The sequence below is a fragment of the Poecilia reticulata genome, linkage group LG6 (genome assembly GCF_000633615.1).
Source record: "Poecilia reticulata strain Guanapo linkage group LG6, Guppy_female_1.0+MT, whole genome shotgun sequence".
NCBI classification, from domain to species: Eukaryota; Metazoa; Chordata; class Actinopteri; order Cyprinodontiformes; family Poeciliidae; genus Poecilia; species Poecilia reticulata.
The window spans coordinates 24,782,026-24,806,445 of NC_024336.1; the positions used below are offsets into that span (position 1 = coordinate 24,782,026).

The following is a 24,420-nucleotide window of genomic DNA, read 5'->3' on the forward strand; positions in this document are numbered from 1 at the left end:
CTTAAGGAGTTCAAGAATAAATGTTCAGGTTTGCTGATAAGGATTCAATCTTATTTCTCACTTTTTTTTCTGGAACAGTAAAATAAGCAAGAACTTAATTTATGCAACAAAAAAGAGTAATTTGCATGTGCAAGTTTAACTGTCATCTTATTGGTCTGGGGGACAGTTTGGAAGAATTTATGAAAGGGGTTTCAACATAGGAAGGTGTGGAGCTTAACCAGAAAACATTATTAAATGACACGTCATGGGAGTACCTCCATTTTGGGTCAAATGTTGTTTACTTTCTCAAAACCAGCTCAGGCTTCTGCTCTAGGTCGCTTGTCCTTGTTTGAAGAAAAAAGGTCGTCAACAGTGACTCACACTGGTGGTGTCTGCCCCGGTGATTTACTCTGATGCTGGAACGCTGTTCCAGTCTTGAAATTTAGAAATGTCAGCATCCCAGAAAATCTATCTTGCTGAAAGATTCAAAACATTCGAGTGAACAAAAAATAATCAGAACTGAGTTTTAAATAAATGGATCCAACTTGTTGTAGACGCAGTTGTTAGCTGGCGTCTCTCACACCGATTCACTGACTCGTCTCTCAAAGTACACACGGTTTAAACGTTTTGCTACATCTATATTTGTTAACCGCTAGGAAAAACTGATTCCACCATTTTCTGAAGAGAATTTGTTTACTTTCTCACAGAGGAAGAGTGTTCCAAAGATAAGGATATCTTTCTTTTCGTATACAGAAGTCAAGGACTCAGAGTGATGTGAAATATTCTTACTATGGGAAAAGGACAAGGTTACATTCTGATGAGATTTTTACCTGTAGGCACACAACAGATTAAGATAATTCACCTTTTACAAACTATTTGTCATACCTTCTTCGTACTCATTTTGGACTGTCTCGAGAGCATAAGGTAGAATCAAAAAAATAAATGAGTTTATCTGAAATAACCTGAAGGTGTTTTTGAATAGCTTTAGTCAGTTAAGTGAAGTGTTTAGAGATTCAATAAATTGAATGATGAGGCATTTTAATCAGACTGTTTGAAAATAACAGCATTTCAGCAGGTAGTAAGAATACTTTCATTCAGCCCACATTCCTTTATTTATTTGGTCTGGTATTATATTTTAATCTTTTAGAAAATGTTGTTTTTGCATTAGCTATAAAATGAAAAACATCAAAATTAGCTAAAATAAAAGCTTGCCAACCTCAATCCGTGTGTAATTAATCTATATAATGTGTGTCATTCTGAAACGAGTTATAGAGCCATTTCTAAGGCTTTGGGAATGAAGCACAGTGATGCCTGCTGTCCACAAATGTGATTATATTGGGAATATACCTTCACAGGGGTGGTCACCCTACCAGAATTGCCCAGTAACTCAACCAGGAGTCACAAAATAAACCAGAATAACATCAAAGGTACTGCAAAACTGAGATCAGATTTCCTGATTCAACAATAAGAGCGATTTTTTTGTTTGTTTTATTTTGTTTGATGATTTGAGTATCTGAGAAAAAATTAAAAACAGAAAAAATGAAAGGGAAAATAATAACCAACTTTGTCCTCTTTCAAAACAGTTTTGATGTGTTTTTGTGTTTATTGTCCTTTTGAAACGCCCTTTTGTGGCAAAGTTTCCAACTATGTGTTGTGTGAATTGAAGTAACTGAAGTATGAAGTATGTTTCTTCATTACACAACATTATGATGCTGACCTTTTGATAGTCCACGTGGATGGCTGCAAATTTCAGTCAAAGTGGTATTTACAGTTTTTTTACACAATTAGTAACAAAGACAAAGGAGTTGGAAATGTTGATGATGCTTCACCACTAAGACAGAAATTGAGGACAAAATATTCAGGATCAAACGGAAACACATGTGAGTCTGGATTTGTGTCCCTTACTTGTAGAAACAGATTTTTTTCATAAGCTTAAATCTCTTCAGTCATTGAAGCCTTTTTGGTTACTGCTATGAATAATGTTTTGCTGTCACAATAAAAAAATGTTGGGTCTAAAGAGCTGAGACAAAGATAAACATGAGCATGTAAAACTATATCAGGAACAAGATACATTTTTATTATACTAAATAGTATTTTTATTTTAAAAAATGGACTTTATAGATAAGATGCATGAATGAAATGTGCGGCCATCTTTAATTATTTTGCGTTTTTTTAAAAATAGTATTAATATTAATGCTTATAGTTGATTTGTTTTTTTGTTTTGTTTTTTTTACAATAGAAAGACCAAAAGTGCGAATTTAAGACAAAACAAAACAAAAAAAATTTCAATGCACTGACTTGTTTATTAATCTTTTTGTTCAAAGACAGCGACACCTGGCGGAGCCCCCTTGGAGGTGCCGCCGGGGTCACTCGCGGACGTCACGGCGCTTGCGGAGGAGGCGCGGCTTGGTTCTGCTGCAGCGGAGAAACATGACATGGGGATGAGCAAGAGAGAGAGAGAGAGAGAGAGAGAGAGAGAGAGAGAGAGTGAGAGACAGAGAGAGAGAGAGAGAGAGAAAGATGGAGAGAGAGAGAGAGAGAGGAAGATGTAGAGAGAGAGAGAGAGAGAGAGAGAGAGAGAGAGAGAGAGAGAGAAAGAGGCAGGGAGGCAGACAGGCAGGGAGGGAGTGAGAGAGTGAGTGAGACAGCCTGATTGGAATAAACGGCTCGTCAGAGGTCTGGGCCGAAAACGTAATGATGGGGAGCAATGACTGAAAAGGCAACGGTAAGACGGCTTGAGCCGATTTTCATTTGTTCTATCGCAAAATCCCCACGTTATGCGCGCGACTGGACGACCCGTGGCTCATTTGCTGTCAAAAACAAAAGACTGCACACTGCAGACAGGTGCACCTGTCTTTATGCGAGTACGTGCTTCGATAAAATCAACTTCAGGTTCCGTGCGCTTGGCTTTATTTTAGCTCGAAGGCAGACACATTGAGGCCCCCCTAAAAACCTCATCGGCTCTTCGGGATGAGACTTCAGCCGGGCTGATGGGAGTAAAACGCCGTATAAACATGCATCTGCATGCTTAGTCACAGACCTTTGTCATGTAGAACCTTATAGTAGCGATGTATTATAGCCTAATTATGAGACTAATGGGTGGATTGTGTGATGTTAGCTGGTCATTAAAATTTCAAATGTTAAGGTGTGCACCCATATAGATATTATTGTTACCATGTTTGATATTTGCAGATATTGGCTATTAAAAATGAGTGTTTATTTAGGCCAGATGGCTCTACGTGTTGATGGTGAAGAAAAGCATCAAGTCTCACTTTAAGGTGCACATTATGAAATGCAGGAAGAACACATCTGTCTGCTTTTACATCACTGTAGGTCTTGTTCACAATATCTACCGATGCCTGCCTGTGAAGATAGTGAGGCCACTGATTCACTGCTGTGGTATTTTTAAACCCTACTCTTATTCCCTGACAAAGACCTACATAATAACACTGAGCCGCTTCACATTTCTCCTACCTGAATTAAAGGATGATGATGATGATGATGATTTTTTAAATATTTTTTTTAATTTATTTTAACATCAGGTCATCTCAACTCTACAACACTTCCCCGTCATGTCTGATCGCTTTGGTCTGATTCGTAAGACAGGGGGCTGACAGCAGGTAGCTCAGATAGTTGGAAGGTAGAGCTACTAAAGCAGGCCCCGTGGCTGCCGGGCCGAGCCAGGCCGACGTCAGCTCTGTGGAGGCTTTGGGTGCAGCGGGGCACTGGGGACAGGGCGCCTGGCACCTGATCAGTTGCCACAGTGAATTCTGTTGTCGGTCTCTGGCATTCAGCAGAGCCAGAGACAACTATCGTTGTTGTCGTTGTTGAACCTGGTCGGGCTTTCGTGTCTCTGAGGCAGTGCTGCTTTATCAAATCGTTCCTGGACTGATCCAGAATGACAGGCCCTTGTAACATCTGTGTCCGCCACGCACATCAAATACCCGAGCGGAGAGATACCTTCATCAGATAATTTCAAACGAATTGACTGTGTTATTAACATGACATTTGCTCTGGGTCAGTCCACCTGTGCGTCAATTGAATTACTTAATTCCAACCAAAGTGTTGTCAGTTTGTTTTCTTCTGACTCTCATTTTGTATCAGAAACAAACAAATTTTGGCTCCAGATACTTACACTGTGCATCCGTCTGTCCCAGAAAATTAACATGTATTAAGAATAATGGAGCTAAATATTCATCATGTCCAACTTGTCATTTTATTCTAGTGTGAGTAAAATAGGAGACCAGGATATGTTGTCTCTTAATTTTCATTCTTTATGTGACTTATAGTCTCTACAACTTTACTAAAAAAACCTGAAATCTTTCAGAAGAAAAACAAAACAACCTAAATCTATACGCTTTCATAAATGTTTCCTTACACTTCAGTTAATACTTTCTTGAAATATTGTTTGCAGAACTCAGTCTTTTTGCATCGAAGTCTGCCTGCGTAGCACATCTTAGTATTATTCATCAACATTTCATTGCAAAACATTCCCACAAAAATCCCCAAACTGATCTCCTGCCCAAAGCCCTTTTCAAATCACTCCAAAAACGTTGAGTGAGATTCAGCTCCGGACAATGACTGGTCTGTTCCATAACTTGAAACTTCTTCGAGTTAAGAAACATTGATCTGGATGTGTGTGCTTGTGGTCGTTGTTATTGTGCTGAACGATACAGTTAGTCTTTGTCTTTCAGCTTTTTAAAACAGGCCTACGCATTTACTCCTATTTGGAACTATTCATAATTTCCTCCTGCTTGACTCAGTTCCAGAGGAAAAATAACATACAAAAAAAAAACACAGTCTGAAAGCATGATGCTGCCACACTCTTGCCTCACTGTAGGTGTATTCTTTGGTGTTATGCAGTGTTTGGTGTTTTTTAATCAAAGATACCTTTTAAAATTGTGTCCTAAAAGTTTGGGACAGCCTTGATGTAATAAGACTTGCCCTTATTACATGCTTTCAAGAGATCTACAAAGACCCTCTAGCCCAGACTTAGTAAAAATGTAAAATATTTTTTGTCACATGTACTACAGAGCCAGTACATGTCAGTAATTTCTCCAGCTCTTTTAGTATTGCCGTAAGCCTCTTACCAGGTTAGCTGAGCAGTTTCATTCTCATTTTCATCGTGTTTAGGTTAACTTCCCATTGCCGTTAATACGGTAGCACTGTCCAATTCAGCTTTATTTATATAGCACTTTTCAAGTGACAGTCAAAGGGCTGACCAAGCAAAACAAATGCATGCAGTAAATCGACATTTTATTAAGAATAGTAGAAATAGTCAAGATAAAAACTGTCAAACAAACAAGTACATTTTCTTCACTTGGTAATCTTTTGGTGCTCTTTCTTCTTACCTTTTGACAGTAAGATCAGATCCCTCTGATAATTTGGAAGCTCTCTCAGGACCTTGGCTGTGCTACTAAGTAGAGACAGGAGATGCCTGTTGCGACATCCGTCCTTCCATTTTCTTATGCCCTCGTCCCCAGTGGGGTTGGGAGCAGTGCTGGTGCTTCTCTCCAGCGAGACCTTTCGGGTGAGAGGCAGAGTGAACCCTGGATAGGGTCGCCAGTCCATCGCAGGGCACCGGTTGCAACAGATGAGCTTTATTTGTGGTTAACCAGATGCCTTTAAATTATGGCAAGTGTGTACTGACTCCTATTTAACATGAGTTTGAATGAGTTGGGTTGTACTGAGCACAGTCCCTTCTTTAAAAAAAAAGGCTGTACTCAGTTATCTATCCACTTTTTTTTCAAGCAGTTGTTTTAAAATATAACAAGAACAAACAATTATTATTATTATTATTATTATTATTATTATTATTATTATTATTATTATTATTATTATTATTATTATTATTATTATTATTAGGACATAGGCCATGAGTTGCATTAACGGTAAAATAAAAGATTCCTAAATTATTTCTATTGGTCTACTTTATTTTAATTTGTTGAAATCTGGCATCATAACATACATGTAGACATTTTACATCCACTGAAATTGTATGATATAATCTAAAATCTTTGCATTGTACCCCGTTTCATCTGAAAACAATTCTTAGAAAATATGACAAATTAGGGGCCCTGGGTGTGCTGTGGTGGTGCAGGGGTTAAGCACAACCCACGCATGGCGGCCTTAGTCCTCGACGCGGCTGTCGCAGGTTCGATTCCCGGCCTGGCAACCTTTGCCGCATGTCCTTCCTCATCTCTCATTACCAACTTTCCTGTCAAATAACTATCAAATAAAGGCCACTAGAGACAATAAAAACCTTTTAAAAAAAAATAGGGGCCCAAATATCACCAAGATAAGTCCAGCTGATATTGTTTATTAGAGTCTAATTATTATTATTTTGGAATTGGGAAATAAGCGGCTCCCTTTTATTAATTTATATCATGAAACTAAATAACTTTAAAAGAACCTGCAAATGACTCTCCATCCACCGTTTCCTTTTGAAAAGAACTCCATGCCTTCATGCCTGATCCCCTGAAAGTTTAGTTTCTAGAGGACATGAACGAGTCAAGTGCCTATTGTAATCATGGTTCAATCAGTGCACAGCTTTGAAGTGGGAGCTGTTCTTCAGACGTATCTGCAGGTGAAGAAGCGAATGGTAAGTGTTGTGTCTACAGGGGGAGAGAGGTCAGCCAGAGGTCGTGGAAGCTCGCAGAAGGGGTCCTGCTAGATAATCATAATGGGGAAAGGTGATGAGGCTGTGGTGGCCATCTTAGAGTCGCTGCTTTGCTCAGATATGACTTGATAGCAGAACAGTGTTGTGTACTATCAAGAGCTACGTTTAACCAAGCAAATATGTAGATTTTAATATATCAAAGATTGATATGACATATTGGTGTGGACAACAGAACCTATTACAGTATGTCTGTAAAGCACACAGATAATGTTTTGCAGAATAATGCTAAACAGTTTTTAATTTAAATGGGTCGTTCTACATCCAGACTTGGATCTGGTAATGACATCCTTCCCTATCTAGTGGCGTTCCAGTTCCAAATCTGAAAACTTGAAAAGTTTGTTAATTCATTTGTTCAGTAACCAATAAGACTCCACAATATTAGGGGGGAAGATAACATTGCATTGTTATTATTAATTTGGCCAGACTTTGCTAACTACCTTATCTTTTTCAACCAAATGTTATACCCACCATTTTCCCTGAAGTTCCTAATCTTGGTTATGACCAAGGATAGGCTAAAGATTAGTTTAAAGGCTTGTGCTTTAGCTTTAAACAAGATATCTTTAATTCAAATTCTTGAACCAAAACTATCTGTTTTTAGACACAGCAGTACTTCAATCACAGATTGTGCAATTTGGCTAATTACATTAAAAGAAAACGATTGTATCGCTTAGATTTAATGCTTCATTGACAATTTAAATAGACCATTATGAAATTCTCAGGCTTATAGAACACCGCCTAGTTTTTTTTAAGTGTCATGTTGAATGAAAATATACTACAGACAATATTTGCTTTTTATTTTACTCCACTGTTTATGTAATATGAACTTTGCATATGTACGACACAGTATGGTCAGTACCTGACATGGCTGTTGAGATGAAAGATGGGTCTATAATAGTATTTTGCTCGTTTTGGATTTCTTTCTGATTAAGGTTTAAAGAAAAGGACAACTTGTTCATCAGTGTCCTATGTGGCCTACCTTTTTTATTTTCAGATTAAAATGTGACGCATGCAGTCATCTAAGTCAGACGTCATGGTTTTGTTTTAGGCCTTTGCTCCTCTTGCTCTTAATTTCATTTGCATTGCTGCCTCCCCTGTCTGGTGCTGAGTCTGGTAGGAGAGTGCCTCCTGGAGACGTCTGCCACTGTGACGTCCCCATCCCAAAGCCTACAGGGCACAGCCATCCCCTGCACTGCCTTCCAATCAGCAAAGGAGCCGTTTATAAATCAAACCGAACACTGTTGCACCGGATACCCCTGGTGACTCAATTCAGATTCACAAGATTTCATTCACTCAGGAAAAATAGGTCACGCTTCTTCCTCTGTGAAAAAAAAAACACAAAAAAACACCCCACTTGATTGGTTTTTCAGGGTGTTGTCATTCTATCACATTTATAGCTGTTGAGACGTTGTAGTTTGGCAAGTTAGTGTGCGTATATTAGGCTACTCATTACATCTTTCATTTTGTACTGAAAGTAAAAAAATAAATAAATAACGCGTGGTTATCTGTTTTTTGTTATCTTCTCCTTGTAAAGCATGCAGAATCTTTAAAATAAGCCGCTCATAAAGTTCTTTATGAAGTGGCAGACTACGTTAAAGTGTAAAAGCAGTTATTAGTAAATAAAAATATAAATATGAATTTATGATAAAAAAGTGAGCGTGCTGCCGCAAGTTGCTGCCTCAACGTATTTTTTATTTTTTATTTTTGCTGATGCTCCCATTATAACGAGCCCTGTTGTCCGATCCCGGAGAACTATAAACAAAACGCTGCGATTTTCATGGCACGCTTTCTGCGTCACATCCTCGCTTTGTGCTCCGTCAGGACGCAGCTGTGAGAACGCATCTGCAGCAGAAAGTATGCTATAAAACATGCTCAAAATTAGCTGGGGAGGTTAAAATGAGGAGCAATTACTCAGACTACAACAATCAGATGAGGACAGATGTGTCCTTAAAATGGAATGAAGAACAAAGTTTACAGATGTTTTGATGGGCACAACTAAGTGAAGAAAATAGTGCGACCGTAGGATCACATTATGATCTGTAAAAGTTCAAATTTAGTTTCTGTTGCTGAATATTACAAAACGTGGCCATTGCAAAATATTTTATATTCAGTTTTATAGGTACTGATAAATCTCCGGATGTAATTTAAACCACTTGAATTGGGGGGGAAAAAAACACACTGTAATTTTCAGGTTAAATGATTTTCTTGACTGAGGTTTTTAATATTTAAGAACCTAAACTCTGACCTCTACTTTATGTAACATGCCAGAGGAAAACCACTATTTTAAAATGTGTAAAAGTTTGTTCTGTTTTCCTGTATTTTAATTATTAATCTTGAAAGCTTCTTGTTACTGATTTTTTAAAATGTGATGCTAGCAAAGTTGTAATTAATGGTGGTTTAGACAAATTTATAATTAAAGCCCCAAAACGTTAGTAGGAAAAGATAAAATTTAAAAGTAGGGAAATTAAATAAACTGGCCAGTACTGTTTTTATTTCTCAGGAAAGCACCTTGTAAAGGATTACCAATTGTCTGGGATTTTGAACGTAGTTTTAATTAGAATTTTCAGATATATATATATATATATATATATATATCAGTGGAGGAGAGAATGTTTTTTCCCCTCGTTTTAACACAAGCAGCTCTGGTAGCACAGTAGCCACCCTGTCCATGTCCTACGGCTTCAGACTATATCCTTCATTTTGACATACATGGCTTTGAGCACATGTGGGGCAAAGCACAAATTAGCCTGTCTCCATCTTTTCTGCATTTAGCCATGAATAAACGGGAAATTCTAAAAACAAATTGCGTACTCACAAATAATGTTTGTGGGTGTTTGTGTGGTGTAAACAATCATGAGGAGGAGAAAGTGAGAACAAATTTGAAAATTCAGCACAGAGCCGACTGAACCAAAAATCAAACTTCAGTTACAGATTTAAGTTACTGGTGACGCCTTCGAATGAAAAGATTGCAGCGTTTAACATTGAGCAAAACTATTTAAAAAAGTACATGAGGAGAGATGATATTTGTTTGGTGCATAGCAGGAAGAGTTCTGTTTGGTGTTTTTATAACAGGTTGAGCTGTGTGTGGGAGTGACTACAGTTGATGCAATGAACTGAGCTAAGACTTTATGATTTTTGAAGCTGAAGCAGGTTTGTTACATTTTGTTACGTGGGTTTTACCTGCATAAATTAACCAATGTTTATGTGCAGGAGGAAGCACTAAAACTTTAACAGCTGTAAGGAGAAACACAGCTGTTAAAGCTATAACTTGATGTTATAACAACTGTATGTTTTACCCCGAGTTCAGCATGCTATTTACAGTAAATATGTTTCAGTAGGTGTAATATTAAACACAGTTTAACATGGATATTGATGTTTTAAAAGCTTAATGACCTATTGGCTAACAAAAGGAAACAAATCATTTATTTGGACAGTTGGTTTGCCTTTCATTACATTTGAAATATACGTTGATTAGACATTTGTTTAAAATATAATTTCTTTAACTAAAAAGTTTATTGTAGGCTTTGAATTGTAGCACCTAGACCGCAAGCTTGGTGATCCAAGCAGTCATTTTGCCATCTCTTCTAATGACGAAATACAATTTATCTAAAACTACAAAACTTAAATGGACCTTTGAAAAAAAAAAAAAAAAGCGGTATTTGAACACCTACTATATAAAATGCATTTGCTTTGAAGAATCCCAATTTTATATCAGATTTTATCACATCACAGTTTTACAAGAAACGATAACATAACTGTTATCGCTATGAAAACTTCTGTTTTTTTTTAAATAAATTGAAATGGAATCTGCTGTCTTGTGACAACAGACAAAAACAAAGGAAAAGAACTCCTTGTATAATTAGTGCCATTAAGTTCTAGAGATTCCAAATAAATATAGCATGAAAAACTAAGTTTTTCATTGCCTTTGCATTGAAAAAAAGTCATATGTTCTACATCATTAAAGTTATAAAGAGCTACTGCAGAAGGCCTGAAGAGAGACAGGTTGCAGATCACTGACCCAGACTTTTCCGTGCCTTTAGAAAACCTACAAGATGACCTCTGCCCTGCATCTGTTGCTTTTCCAGAGATGAAGCTTAAAATGTCAGTTGTTAAAGTTACAGCAGCTTGCAGATCAGTCAAAACAGGAAGTGGTCTTAAGTTGTATCAACTCAAATTCCCTCAATATCTCACATTGCAGTGGCGGCTTGGACGTGTTTTTATAATTTATCCCTAAGAACATAACTACCGAAAAGCCATCTTGATTTCATGCCTCAGATTCACTGCTCTCTCGACAGTCTGGGGCGTCTCTCTTCACTCGTTCTGGAGCTTTCTGCAGTGTGCAAGTCCAGTTTCTCGACTATTTGTTTTTTTTAATATATTTATCTCAGATGCTACATCAAACAACAGAGGTTCTGTGACCCTACCTCCTCTGCTTGCTTCTAAATGCACTAAACTGCATATTTTTACTATTACTATTATTATTAAGATTAAATTTAAGGTCATTTGAATAATGAACTGAACATAAAGCACTGTTTGAGAAGTAGGATAAATTGGATGTATGAGTAAACTGAAATTAGTTATTTAAAGGGCCTTGAGATGACATTTGTTGTGAATTGGAACTATATAAATAACTGAATTAAGTTGAATCGAACAACCCGCACTTTTTAATTTATTTAGTATAATTAGGAGACACCCATTCAGTGACAGGGATAGTCCCCACCCAGACTGCTGAGAGGTAAGCGTGTTAACTGCTCTGATGAGAAAACTAAAGAGTTTCATTTGTTTTTAGTCTGGCATTTAGAATGAAGGCATTTTTGTCAAGAATAGGTCTGCACTTGTTACAAGAACAGGAAAGTCAGCAAAGTTATGCTTTCTAAATATTTTTCATATCATTTTGAAATAAATATATCCTTCAGAGGTGAGCACATTAAAGCTTTTGCCTGAGAAGAGTTCAGATACATCTGGTAAACCCATAAAGAGCCTGGAAACTTCAAAATCAACAGATTGCAGATATTGAGAGTGAAGAGAGTGAAGCTGATCCAAAGCAGATTGTTATGTGCACAAACGTTGTGAATAAAACTGGTTTGGATTCTAAATACATAGTTTTACAATGGCAGTAAGCTGTCCTGAGGCTGGTGTATATTGGAAAAGTAGCTAGATATGATAAATATAATATATTATTTATTTTAAATGTAATAGTTGCATTTAGATTTTAGTTGATTTGGCAATAAATGCACATTTCTTTTCATTGTTTTAAAAATAACAAATAAAATAGATTATAAATATATTTCTAATGTGTGGCTGTTGGATGTAGTGAAAATGATCAAATGCAGCCAAATGATTCTGTTCAGTAAGTTTATTTTTTATTATTTTGTCTAAAATGAAAAAAAACAAAAAAAACAAAGTCAACCAAATCCAGCAAAACATGTTAATGGAGGCAAAGCTGAAAATCATCAAAGCGATTGTTGGAATGAGCTCGATTTTGTGAGATCTCATTAAATACATACTTGACTTAGAAGAATTTGGAGCAGAGCTTTAGGACCCTGCTTGGTACCACTCACTGACCTGATCTGAGAGGTTTTTTTTTTTTTTTTGTGCTGTGACATAGAATGACCTGACTGCGATCAGACCAACCTGACATAGTCCAATGCTTCGCTCTGACTTATTGAGTTGACAGGAGATTATATAGAACTTTATTTCCAGGCAGCTTAGCTGCATGGCTGTGGGTGTTTCTTATTTCTGAAACAAAAACAAAGAATCAAAGCAGAGATCAGGACAAACTAAGCTGTGTCCTTCTTCTGAACATGACGTGTTGACGGATAACATGGCTACGGTTATGTTATTGGTCTTACATCATGTTCTAAGAGCCGATGCAGATGTTGATCAGAAGTAATGTGTGCATTATTACGGCAATTTGACTGTTGCCCGGAGCACTTGATGTGGATGGAGATGGAGAGAGTTACTAGTTATTTTAGTCTTTCCATTTCTTTTCTTGATGCCAAATTCAAATTATTGTTTTTTTGTAATATGCAACATGTACAAAAAAATATAAAAAAAAGTTGTAGGTGACTTTTTATGAATATCTCTCTAAAGTAAAGTAAAATAAAGTAAAGAGTTAAGATCTAATTTTCTGCCTCTCAGCACCCGGCTCTTTGTTTGGATGAACTGCTTCTCTGTCAGAACGGAGGAGCTGATTTACCTTTGAGGACAGGAGAGTGATTATCGGCTGTTTTCAAAAAGTAGTTTCTCACTTTCTGGTATGCCTTTCTTTTAATTCATTTGTACGTAAACAAGAGCATACAAAAAAATTTATCTTTTTTTTATAACTAAGATCATTTTGTTGTGTTCGGAGTCACGAGAGCAGGGATTTATTCCAGGTGACATGGGGCTAGAGAGTCAGCTACACCTTAAAAACAGGGTCTACATAGAAACTTAGTTATTTGTGCAAACTCCAAGCATGGCCAGCCAAGGCCATGTTATTAGATTTAATGAAAGGAAATTATTTTACAGGTTAGAAATTCCCCAGATATGTTAGATAATAATGAATCTTCCTGTTGTAAGTAAATGTCACTTGGGTAACCGCAGCATCATCGCTGTGATAATTAATTCTGATTCTGACTCAGAGGTGCCATAGATGGTAAAAGCTCGGATTGTTGGTATAAATGGCCTGGGCAACAGATTGGTGCTGTGCTACAGTTCTTCAAACTTATTGTTAAAATCAGTATAAGAGCCCAATGCAGTCGTTAACACAACAGGAGAAAAACAGATCATTTTTGAAGCATAACAACAAAAATATATTTTTGACAGTCATATAATATTAACCTAGTTGTAATATTTAGGTAACAAACCTATCAGATTGTGAATACGTCTCTTATCCCATTGTCCCCTTCTGGTGACCGCACCAGGTTTTTTCTGTCAGGTTTTTTTCTAAAGTCTCATTAGGCAATTTCAAATCTTTAATTTTCCCCTAATTTTGTCATTTTGTATTTTTATTTGAATGCATGCCGTGACTCACTGTAATTACAAAGAATGGAATCTCTATTCTTCTCAATTTTCTGGTTGAGTTAGTTTAATTAGCATAACTTGACAAACACTTCAGTTCTGTCTGAAGAAATATAAGTCAAGATAATGATATTGTCTCTGTCTTCCACTCTACACACAGCGTCTTTTGTTTTTATACCAAGTCCAAGTTTGGTTTGGTTTTATAAATGAAAGCGTGGTTTCATTCATACAACTTTTTTTCTCAAGGGTTTGGAAAATATTGGCCAGGTCTGGTATCTGTAGTGTGGTTGGAAAGTTGTCAGCAGATTTTTAGTTGTCCCACATCTTATGCTAATATTGGTGAGCTTCTCTGTTCCATGGTGTGTAAATGAAGCAGTAGTTTTAATTTTATACCCTTCTCCTAGCTGATACCTTTGACATTGGAATCGTTTTCTTTTACATCCTTTGTAAACTCTGTAAATTACGACTTCACATAAAGAATGTGTTGAGAAAATGGAATTGCATTGTACATTTCAGTATAGATAGTTCAAGTCAAGTCACTTCAGTTTTTAATTTTTGATATTTTCTCCTGCTACGATATTGAATGTTTTTCATTTTATTTGTATAGGATATATGTAATATAGTATGTGAGGAAAATTTGGAAATTGTTTAACAAAATCTTGTTTTTCTGTATAAAAAAAAAACCCCTTCCATTTTATTTGTAGTGTATTGGAAATTGTGATTATTCTCGAGAGCAAGTTGACAACACGAGTTGTAGTTCATAAATGTGCAGTGCAGGCAGTGTGCAGAGCAGCATTTAGATGCAAAGAGACATCACTGCTACCAGCAGCATCTTTCCCTTAGGATGCAGAAAGCAGCACATCTTTTTAATTTCAGGAAGAAGAAAGATGGAAGATGTCTTTGTAGAATTTAATTTAAACTCCACACAATTCAATTCAAATGCGTTATCATGATAGGCTGGGGCCTATGGGGTCCTTGGTGGCATTGAATATCTTTTGAACTTTTGAAACATATTCCAATAGAATTATTTAGAAATAGGATTGTGCAATATATTGAAGTGTAATTTTCTTCACAGTGGTGATGTGTACAATATCGTAATTGGGTTTTATGTTTCAAGTGTTAGGCATTCATGCTCTTCATATTAGTAATAAATTCCCATCTCAAATTAGTGGTTGAGATGATGAAGCCAATGGAGAGTGATGAAGACTTGGTTTATCAACAACAACAAAAGCATCCTGGTAACGTGGGTTAAACAGGATCAGTCATTATCGCAATTTTCAGCAGTATAATTGCAATTAAATATTTTCTGAATATTGTGCCATTCTTTTTAGAAGTGCAAACCGTGCACATCAGTGTTTTAATACTTCATATACCTGTGGTTAAATATGTTCCAACAACATAAGTAAAATCTTTCTATTTTGGCAGTACAGGAAGAAGGGCCACTTTTTGAGACATACTGATTAATCTGAAGACAAAACTGAAAGTCTCAGTTCATAAATGTTCATAAATGTGCCTTGCTCTAAATGTAAAACATAAATAAATATTCATTTTTTTGCTTTTTTTTTGTGGTACATCATAACACCCTATTACAACATTTCCTATGCTTGTAAATTGTGGCTTGTTTCAATCATTCTAATAGACTGGTGATTATTAAATATTGATGTGAGGTGGAAATTGTGTTTTTCCACAAGCGTGTTCATTTATTTCCTCAACATATCTCTCTGGCTTCTGCACATTAGCAGTTTTGCTGCGACACGGTGTTGAAAATGTTCTCTGCTTTCACAGCCTAGTAGCATATCATAAATATCTGTGCTGTTTCCATTGTTGTAGGAATGAAAGCCTCGTGCTTTGTTTTTTGTTTGTTTTGGTTTTTTTCAGCCTGACCATAACTGAGAGGGTGGCTTGACATTTTTGCTGCACACGAGCATGTGAACAAGTGCGGCGTAGGAATGAATGCCTTGTTTTATACGTCTTCTGTGTTTTGTCCATGCTTTGTGGAAGCACTTGCTTTGAGATTGGTTAACATATTGAGGGCACACTGAGTGGCGAACCAGTAAAATTCACACACACACATACATAAAAAGACATGCATCTGTTCCTGTGCTCTCCAGAGAGGGGGGATCATGGGCTGTTTATCTAAAAGTCAACACAGCATTTACAGCTTGTTGCTGCTTGGCCCTTGAAGCTGCAGCTTAACTCTCGCCCTCTCTTTGGTGAGGAAGCCACAGTTCGGCCCGCCGGCCAAGTGGTTCAACCAAAGCAAAGTAGATTTTACTCCCTGTTTGGCCTGAAGAATCCCAAAAATTCAGACTAGCAAGGGGAGGATCTGACTTTTATTAAGTTTATTAAGACTTTTAGGAAGTTTTATTAATGTACTGAGTTTTGCAAAAGTAATCATAAGCCTTGAACTTTTTCATTTTGTCATAGTACGGCCATGCACTTTCAGTGCATTTTATTGGACATTTGTGTGGTAGGCCAGGATACAGTGTAATGTATAAATGTGGCGTCCATTAATGAAATCCATTGCAACATATCTAGGAAGGAGAGTCTACTGGCATGTAATTGTATGTCATTGTTAATGCAGCTGGTCTAATAACATTAGTGAACAAACAAAATCATAAAGACCAAGGAACACAGCAGAAAGGTCAGGAAAAAAGCTGAAGAGAATTTCTTCCTGAAAGTTCTCCTAGTTTCATAACCTATTGTTGTAGGTTATTAAACAATATCCTATTTCAAGGAGAACCATTCAATCTGTTTTGTGAAAAGGAAAAGTCATTGCATAGCTGCAAACCAAGACATGGGCTTCCACCTACACACAACATCCTGGGCTGGCAGAGCTTTAACTAGTGAAGTAGAGAAGAGGTCCATGGTAACTTTGGTGGAGCTGCAGGGATCCACTGGACATGAGGATGACCGTAATTTCCAGACTAGAAGCCAGTACTTTTTTCTCACACTTTGAACACCACATGGCTTTTTACCAAGGGGTTTTGAAAGGCTAGTCTACTACTTGACGACAAGTATAATGAATTTGCCTTGAGATGAAAGTGGCATTGAGAACGACAACGAAAGAGAGACTTAGGAAATGTGTGTGAGCCTGTTTAATTCCAACATTGAAGAAGACGACTTAAATAAAAGCTAAAAATAGCGACCACTGACTTCTCCATTTTTTTAAAACAATCATGTTACAGGCAATGTTCAGAAAATTATTTACGAAATGCTACCGATATGTATTTCATGTTATTATCCGTGTGCTGCCTATAGATAAACGGTTTCTTCTTTTCAAAGTTGGATGCATTAGTATTTGTTTTATGTTCAGTTACACATTGGCTACCTGACAGCTTCGGGCAGCACCCTTAGCAAGTCGTGGCAGCGCATCGCAGCAGATGTATAAAAAGCTTTAGCATAAATTCAGCTTTTGTTGCTACAGCTTCATTTTTCATTTATTATTTTTTTGTGTACTTCTGTAACATTACTGGATATTTATTAGAAAGGAATATCCTGTGTCTGGACTCCTTAGGCATTGCCTGCTTCTGTTGATTTTTTTTTTTTGCTCCTTTGTATTACAAACCGTATACCTGTTTGCTGGCTTTTGAAAAAATATTAAAAGCCTAAAAATTAAACAAATCTGAAGCTAATATAAAGTAAAAATTGACAAGGCGCCTATGTGGAGGTTAAAATAAAATATATGTACATAAATGAACAGGATGTGACTTCTTTCAAAGCCCACGTGCTTCCTAAATGTTCCCTTCACTAACATTACAATAGCAATAATATAAATATAAATTAAAAAAAAAGAACCTTTTTTAAAATATTATTTAGACCCACACAAAAAAGCATAAACACTTGTTGACCCTAATAATTAATATTTTGCCATTATGGAAAAGATGGAGTGCAAAGCTTGGAGTCTCAGTGCGTGTTTTCACCTCCCACCTACTGTGTACCAGCCTCACATGTGGGCGATCACTGCTCACTATGGAGACAATTATCTCAGCTATAAATCATCCTGTTACTGGAAGATGGCTACATTCACATTAAGACGTGCATCATGGAAAAATTGCCAGCAGCTCATTTGCAGATTTCCATTTTTTTTATTATGTATAAAAGAGTTCTGAATGATAAATACTTTTCTGACTGTAGGGATTGTGTTGAAGCGTGTTTCTGGTTGCTTCCAGTGTTGTTCTGCGAGGCTGCAGCTGATTTATAAGATTCCTTCAGAGCCATTTCCAAGTAAGGTAAGTTTTATGTTGTTTAATCAGCCAGATTCTTTACCGTTTTTCTTTACTGTCAGTTGGAACTGCAGAAGATGTGCTTTATTTTTTATTTTTTTGAAGAAGTGACTGATTTTGATTTTAAAGGAGCTCCAGAATCTTCAAATTTTACACAGGTACGGCTATGTTGTTCTGTAAAGTACATTTTAAACGTATTAATATAGAACATCATGAATTATTAAATCAAATATTAAACAATCTTCAGGATCATAGACTTCTCAGTACAGTTGACACAGCAACCTTATGATTGGTTACAGATCAAACATTGCTTCAATCTATAGCTATTATGGGAAACCGTGCGCGTTTCAGCATAATGACAATTTATGGAAAATTAAAACGACATTAGAGGTTTACATCTACCACAGAAATGTGACATTTTTAAATTTATTTTAGATCTTTCAACTGTTGCTTTTGTTCAGTTTTTTGTGTTTTTAAAGCAGACTAAAGACACAGCTCTTCATCTGTTTGGCTTTTAAATGAAGTACTTCCTAGTTATTAACAATTATGGCAAAGATGTCATCAGTTTAACTGCACTGCTATTTGTCTTTATTTTAGATTTAAATGTTTGCTCCAGTCCTCCACTTAAAGTTGAAATAATTTTTGTTTTATGCACATTCCTCACTTTGTCACTGTTACATTTTTATTGTGCTATGTTAGAGAAAGACTAAAGTTTAAAGAAAAATATGCGTTAGCTTTCAAGAGTAAATGACTTTCATTTAATGAGAAGTGGCAAGAAATATTTCTCAGGAAAAAATATTTTATCCCATCTTTTATCTGCAACACAGTACTGAGCAATCAATTAATTTATGGGGGAACCGTTCATCTTTGATTTTTGCATTTATAATTTCTTCATATTATTCATATATAATTTGTTTTTATTAATACTTTTAAATAGATTTACAGCTTCTTCAGTAAGCTGCACTATTACCTCTTTTCAGTTCCTCCTTTGAAAGTGATTTATTTTTCAAGTTTTCTCAGATTAGTCTTTTTTTTTACGACTATGAAGCTCTCTGTGCTTTGGATGGATGAATGGATGGATGATTCAGATAATCTAAACCTTAAAGTCGCCCCATATACCTGAAGGAACTAGATCAAAGTGCCCTTGGGCCAATTGATCTCAGGAAGTAAAAAACACAGTGTGCTTTATGTGTTGCACTACTACGTGCAGCATTGAAACTCAAGGTTTAAACAGTAAGTGACAATGACATGGTGGCTTTTGGTCTGAAACTACTGTCTCTGCACAAGGTGAAAGGTAAAACTGCGGTTGCAAATATAAATAGAAGTGACAAACAAAGCTATATCTTTTGACCAGGTGTAAAGGGCTACAGCATTCACTTGCAATAGTGTGTTGAAACAACTTTTGTGGGAACTAATGAATCAGATTGTCAACTTTCGCTTGTGGGTTTTTCCCAATGACAAATGTTTTCTTAAGTTAGATAAATGACTTGTGTGGAGATACAAGAAGCAGAAATACCTGCTGTTGAATCTTAACAGTAACTACTCATATTAATTAATTTACAGACCTTTTGGAGGTCACCGCATGATTTTTAAGTAATTTGTCTGAGCATAAGCAGTGTGTTTCCTTCTATTTGCTAAATATCAAAAAAGGTGTCCCTCTGGGCTCTGTTTTAGTGCCTGTGCTTTTTACAATTTATGTTAATATTATGACTCAAGATGTTACTGATACATCTCTCCATCTCTACGCTTAGAACAAAGGTATTGATTGTCAGTCAGACACAGTTGCCCTGATGTGGTGGTTAAATAATTCCATCTTGTTAGTTCCACTGAATCACTGAACAGAACAAAGACGTTTTATTTTAAAACCAAAAGAAAATACATTTACTTCTGCCTAAGATTGTGCCAACCTAAATGAGTTTGCTATATTTGTTATATTTATTGTTATATTTATTTTGTATATTTTATATAAAAACATATTTAAGTATTTTAAGTAATGTCTTGAACTTCTTAAAAAAAACTGTAAACTTTGTTCTAATTTAACAATAAATTGATTTGAAATGGGATTTCAAATCCAGATTATCCATAATATTTCACCAGGGACTATAAGTTATGGTTAGATAGTATTGGGTCCAACCCTCTTTTGCTTTGTGCTTTGTCTTAGAAGATTTTGGTCCCAACTGACATGATGGCATCATGTTATTTAGCCGGCAACTCAAAATTGCAAACCTCTCTTATCACCACATCCCAAAGGTTGTTCTATTGGAATGATAATTAGCGTGAAGACCTCAAGTGAAGCTGGAGAACCAAAAGTGTACAATGAAAATCCCTCACATCATTTCTTAACCACCAGTAGCCTGACCGTTGATTACAAGTCAGAATGGATCCATTATTTTATGCTATTTCTCCCCGATTCTGATCCAACCATCTGAATATTGCCGCTGAAATAGAGGCTTCTTACACTACTAGACAATGTTTTGTCAGTCCAAATCTGGTGAGCTCGTTCGACTTGTGGCTTTTGTTTCCTGTTCTTAGCTGACTGGAGTGCCTCTCAGCATGCCAATGAATAGTTCATTAAGACATGGTACTCAACATACCTTAGATGTAACAAGTGGTTATTTGAGCTACTGTTGCCTTTCTAATGACATTGTTATCCTCAAAGCTGCTAATCACCAGATGTTTTCTCTTTTTTGGGGGACAATTCTCAGCAAACCTGAGAGATGAGGTCAATGAGTGAAAATCTCAGGAGATCAACATTTTCTGAAGCAGATCAGCGGAAAGACCATTGTGGATAGATGCAACATTAAGATGCTAAAAGTATTTTACAATACCACCTTTTAATTTCAGAAATTATTAACTTAATGCTTCAACTCGGCCAATTTTAGGATTTTTTTTTTTTTCCTATATTTAGTTTAGTATGTCTTTTTTGTTTTCTTATTCAGAGTAAGTCTGGTAACTTATTTTGATGATCTCTGTTTTTCTGTGTCTTCCAGGATTCTCTGCTTCTCCAGAGTCTTCCTTTACTCTGCTGCCACTGAAGCCATGGACTAGATCAGCGTTTGATCCTGGCGGTCCTGTGGTCATCAGATGGCTTCTCACCAACTGTCAGCAAAGACTCTGGATGTAAGTTTAGAGACAAACTAAGACAAGAGGGCTTTTATTCGCTTCGTTCACTGTCGCATTCAGCTGTTCTGTGGCTCACATTAAATCGACATCCTGTTATTGTTTTTTCTTTATTATGAAATTATGCAAAACAAAAAGGGTGTTTTACTTTTAGCTGCTTTTGAGTTTCAGTTCTGAGAGTTTGTGTTTGTTCCAGCAGAACCCATCAGGCCTTTCTTCATTCAAACTGATTTTCATAGTTTCCACTGCCTCGGCTTTCACACTTATTTTATATGGGCTGGATTTAATATACCAGCATAGAAAAGTGATTGTTTCCATCAGGGTTCATGGTTGTCTACTGAGGGCGATAGCGTCTCTCTAGTTCACAAAGTGGTATTCTACTGTATTTAAGCATAGATATGTTCATACACACAAATGTAATACAATTTATCATGAAATATTTTAAAAGAAATGCATAAGATGACACTCGATATTGTGTCATTTTCACATCATCATGCATGCATAATCATTCACTAACACCAGCAGCTGTTAAATCCAGTACTTCCTGTCTGTAATGCTGTGATGTGGAAATAGTTGAATCATCTTGTTGTGTTTTCTCTTAAGAGTGGAGCTTTCAGTTGAATTCTGTCAGTTTTTGTTTTTGTTGCTGCTGTAATGCCGTTCCATATTTGTAAGCCTGATTCATTATAGCTGACAAATTTGCTAAAATGTCACTTTGATTAAGAGGAAGCTGGACAGCACATTTCTGTGGCCCACATTGTTTTACGTCAGGTGTGAGACCACGCTTTTCGGTGTTTCTGAGTCATAATTAACTCCCACATGGAAAAGCAATTTGAACATTGCTGCTTATAGGTTGGGTGAAAGTGAGGTCATATAATAATCCACTATTTTAGTCTGTGCTCCACACTACAAGGAACAAGGTGTCTAGTGCTATAAAGCAATATTCTCTCTTAAAGGTTACCTTACTGTTCACCCATTAGGTTTTTTATGCAGTATTGAAGTCTTTTAGTTCCCCAAAGAAAGAAAATACCTCCTGAGTTGTGCTTAGGTCTGATGGAAGTTCCTGTTGATGTGGTTTTCTCTTTAAGGACACTGACGACATTGACATTTTAAATGTTCGTTTTCATAACTATATTGTTTTGCAGCAAAGACATTCGACATTTAACTGCTTACATTCAAATCTCAGACATATTATATATATATATATATATATATATATAACAGTTTAATAAACATTGCCATCCAAAAAGATTATTATGGCGGGAATGAGAAGGGAATGAGAAGGAAGGAAGATGACAAAATCAAAGGAACACAAATACCGGGGAAGTGAAAGGAACATCATGCATTTTGTTTTATATTCACAATAAAAAGAGAAGTATTGTATTAGTATTACTCAGATCTATCTTATCATGATCTGCTTAATTATGGTCTAACGGATCAACATACATTTTCTTCACATTACGTATTTTCTTCCTGATCTAAACTCATAATTGTCCAGTTTTATTCATTTATTTATTTTTTCTGTTGTTCACCATCCTGCTGACATGGTTGTGCAGTAATAACCCCTCAGCCTTCAGGCTGCCGGTCTACACACAAAGGCCTGGTGTCACAGTCTCATGCCTGTGGGTGTTTGTTTTTTTTCTGCTGGTGCTCTGAGATCAGTTCCTTTGTCACCCACCCAGCCTGTGCTGGAATGAAAGTTATGCATGAACTCAGTTATTCCCCAAACCACAAAAGTGAATGCATCTGCATGTTAACTGTTATTTATGACCCAATAGTGTCTCGCTTGTTGATCATTAGATTCACAGCGCTATTTAGTTTCAAATATGCTCTCCAGCTAGCAACTAAATAGCACCGTGCTTAATCATCCAGTTACAGAAACGGGCACCAGGCGTCCTGACTTTCGGTCAAAGTAAAGTTTTGTTTCTGACTCACACCTAAAGATTTCTGGTTAATACTTTGTTCTTTAGAGTTCCTACAGAGTCTTGAAAAATATGGAAAAAATATGGAATTTGATTGGGTCATTTTCCTTGTTCCATGCAAAATTATAAAATTAGTTTGGAAAAAACAATTCTGATCTCTATCTACAGGATAAAAATCAGTACTTTTGTAGATCTTGGTTTCCAACATAATTATTTCAATTTTTATCTAACATAGTGATGCATAAAAAAATGTATGAAAAAGTAAGCACTGCTCAACTTGATAACCAATACGCCTCTTTGTGGCAAAGTCCTGCTTTGTCCCACTTTTATTACAGAGTAGAATTAATTCAGCCACACTGACTGGTTGGCGGGCTGCACAGTGGTGCAGTTGGTAGAGCAGCAAGAAGGTTCTGGGTTTGATTCCCGGCCCTGGTCTTTCTGCATGGAGTTTGCATGTTCTCTCTGTGCATGCGTGGGTTTTTGCCTGGGTTCTCCGGTTTCCTCCCACAGTCCAAAAACATGACTGTCAGGTTAATTGGCCTCTCCAAATTGCCCCTAGGTGTGAGTGTATGTGTGCATGGTTGTGTGTCTCTGTGATGCTCTGCAACAGACTGGCGACCTGTCCAGGGTGACCCCGCCTCTCGCCTGGAACGTTAGCTGGAGATAGGCCCTAGCAACCCTCCCGACCCCACTAAGGGACAAGGGTGTAAAGAAAATGGATGGATGACTGGTTGGCACAAACTGCCAGTTTTACAGCCATGCCAGAACAACTGAACCAGATTTGAGTCCGGACTTTGACTTGGCCACTTCAAAGCCTTCTTTTTTTTTTTTTCTTTATCCAGTCAGTAGTTAACTGTTTTGTGTGCATAGTGTCATTGTCCTGCTGCACAACAAGCGTGTGCTTGAGCCTAAGGTCACAAACTGATTGCCTGACAAGATTTCAGAGAAGAGATTTTTGGTTTCAACTACTAGAAGAGGTCATTAACTGGAAAGCAGCTCCCAGACCCTTACATTATCACCATGTTTCACTAATATTGAGCTGTTCTTTTTTATTTTTAATGCTGTTTTAGAAATATTTCATAACATTAAAGTTTTGTATGATCAGTCCAGAATCTATTGCCATGTTTGTCCAGTCTCTTTCCTATTGTTGAATCATGACCACTGACCCTGACTGGGGCTAGTGTACCTTAAATGCAGTTCTTTAGATGTTGTTCTGGCCTTCTGGGTTCTTTTGTGGGATCTTGACTGTGTCTTTGATGTGATTTTTGAGTGATTTTGGGAGCTCCTGGGACGGTCCAGCACCGTTCTGTGTTTTCTGTGGATAGCTACTTTCAACATGGTTCAGTGAGAGGGACTTTCTAAACTTTTGCAGTCTGATTGATTACAATAACTTGGTTTCTCATCCATCCATCCATCCATCCATCCATCCATCCATCCATCCATCCATCCATCCATCCATCCATCCATCCATCCATCCATCCATCCATCCATCCAT

The 24,420-nt window shown here is 36.8% G+C and overlaps 1 protein-coding gene across 2 annotated transcripts in view; it reads left to right on the forward strand.

The window, feature by feature from the left end:
- The first annotated feature begins 2,576 nt into the window (after window positions 1-2,576).
- The window catches only part of otud7a (OTU deubiquitinase 7A), a 45,549-nt gene continuing 23,705 nt past the window's right edge, over window positions 2,577-24,420 (forward strand). Inside the window, exons 1-2 of one of the 2 annotated variants that reach the window (XM_008412259.2) lie at window positions 2,577-2,704; window positions 20,874-21,003. The gene's annotated coding sequence lies outside the window, so the exon portion shown is untranslated. Of the gene's footprint in view, window positions 2,705-17,784; window positions 17,890-20,873; window positions 21,004-24,420 lie in introns of those variants that run through there. The other variant, XM_008412262.2, reaches the window with a different exon arrangement.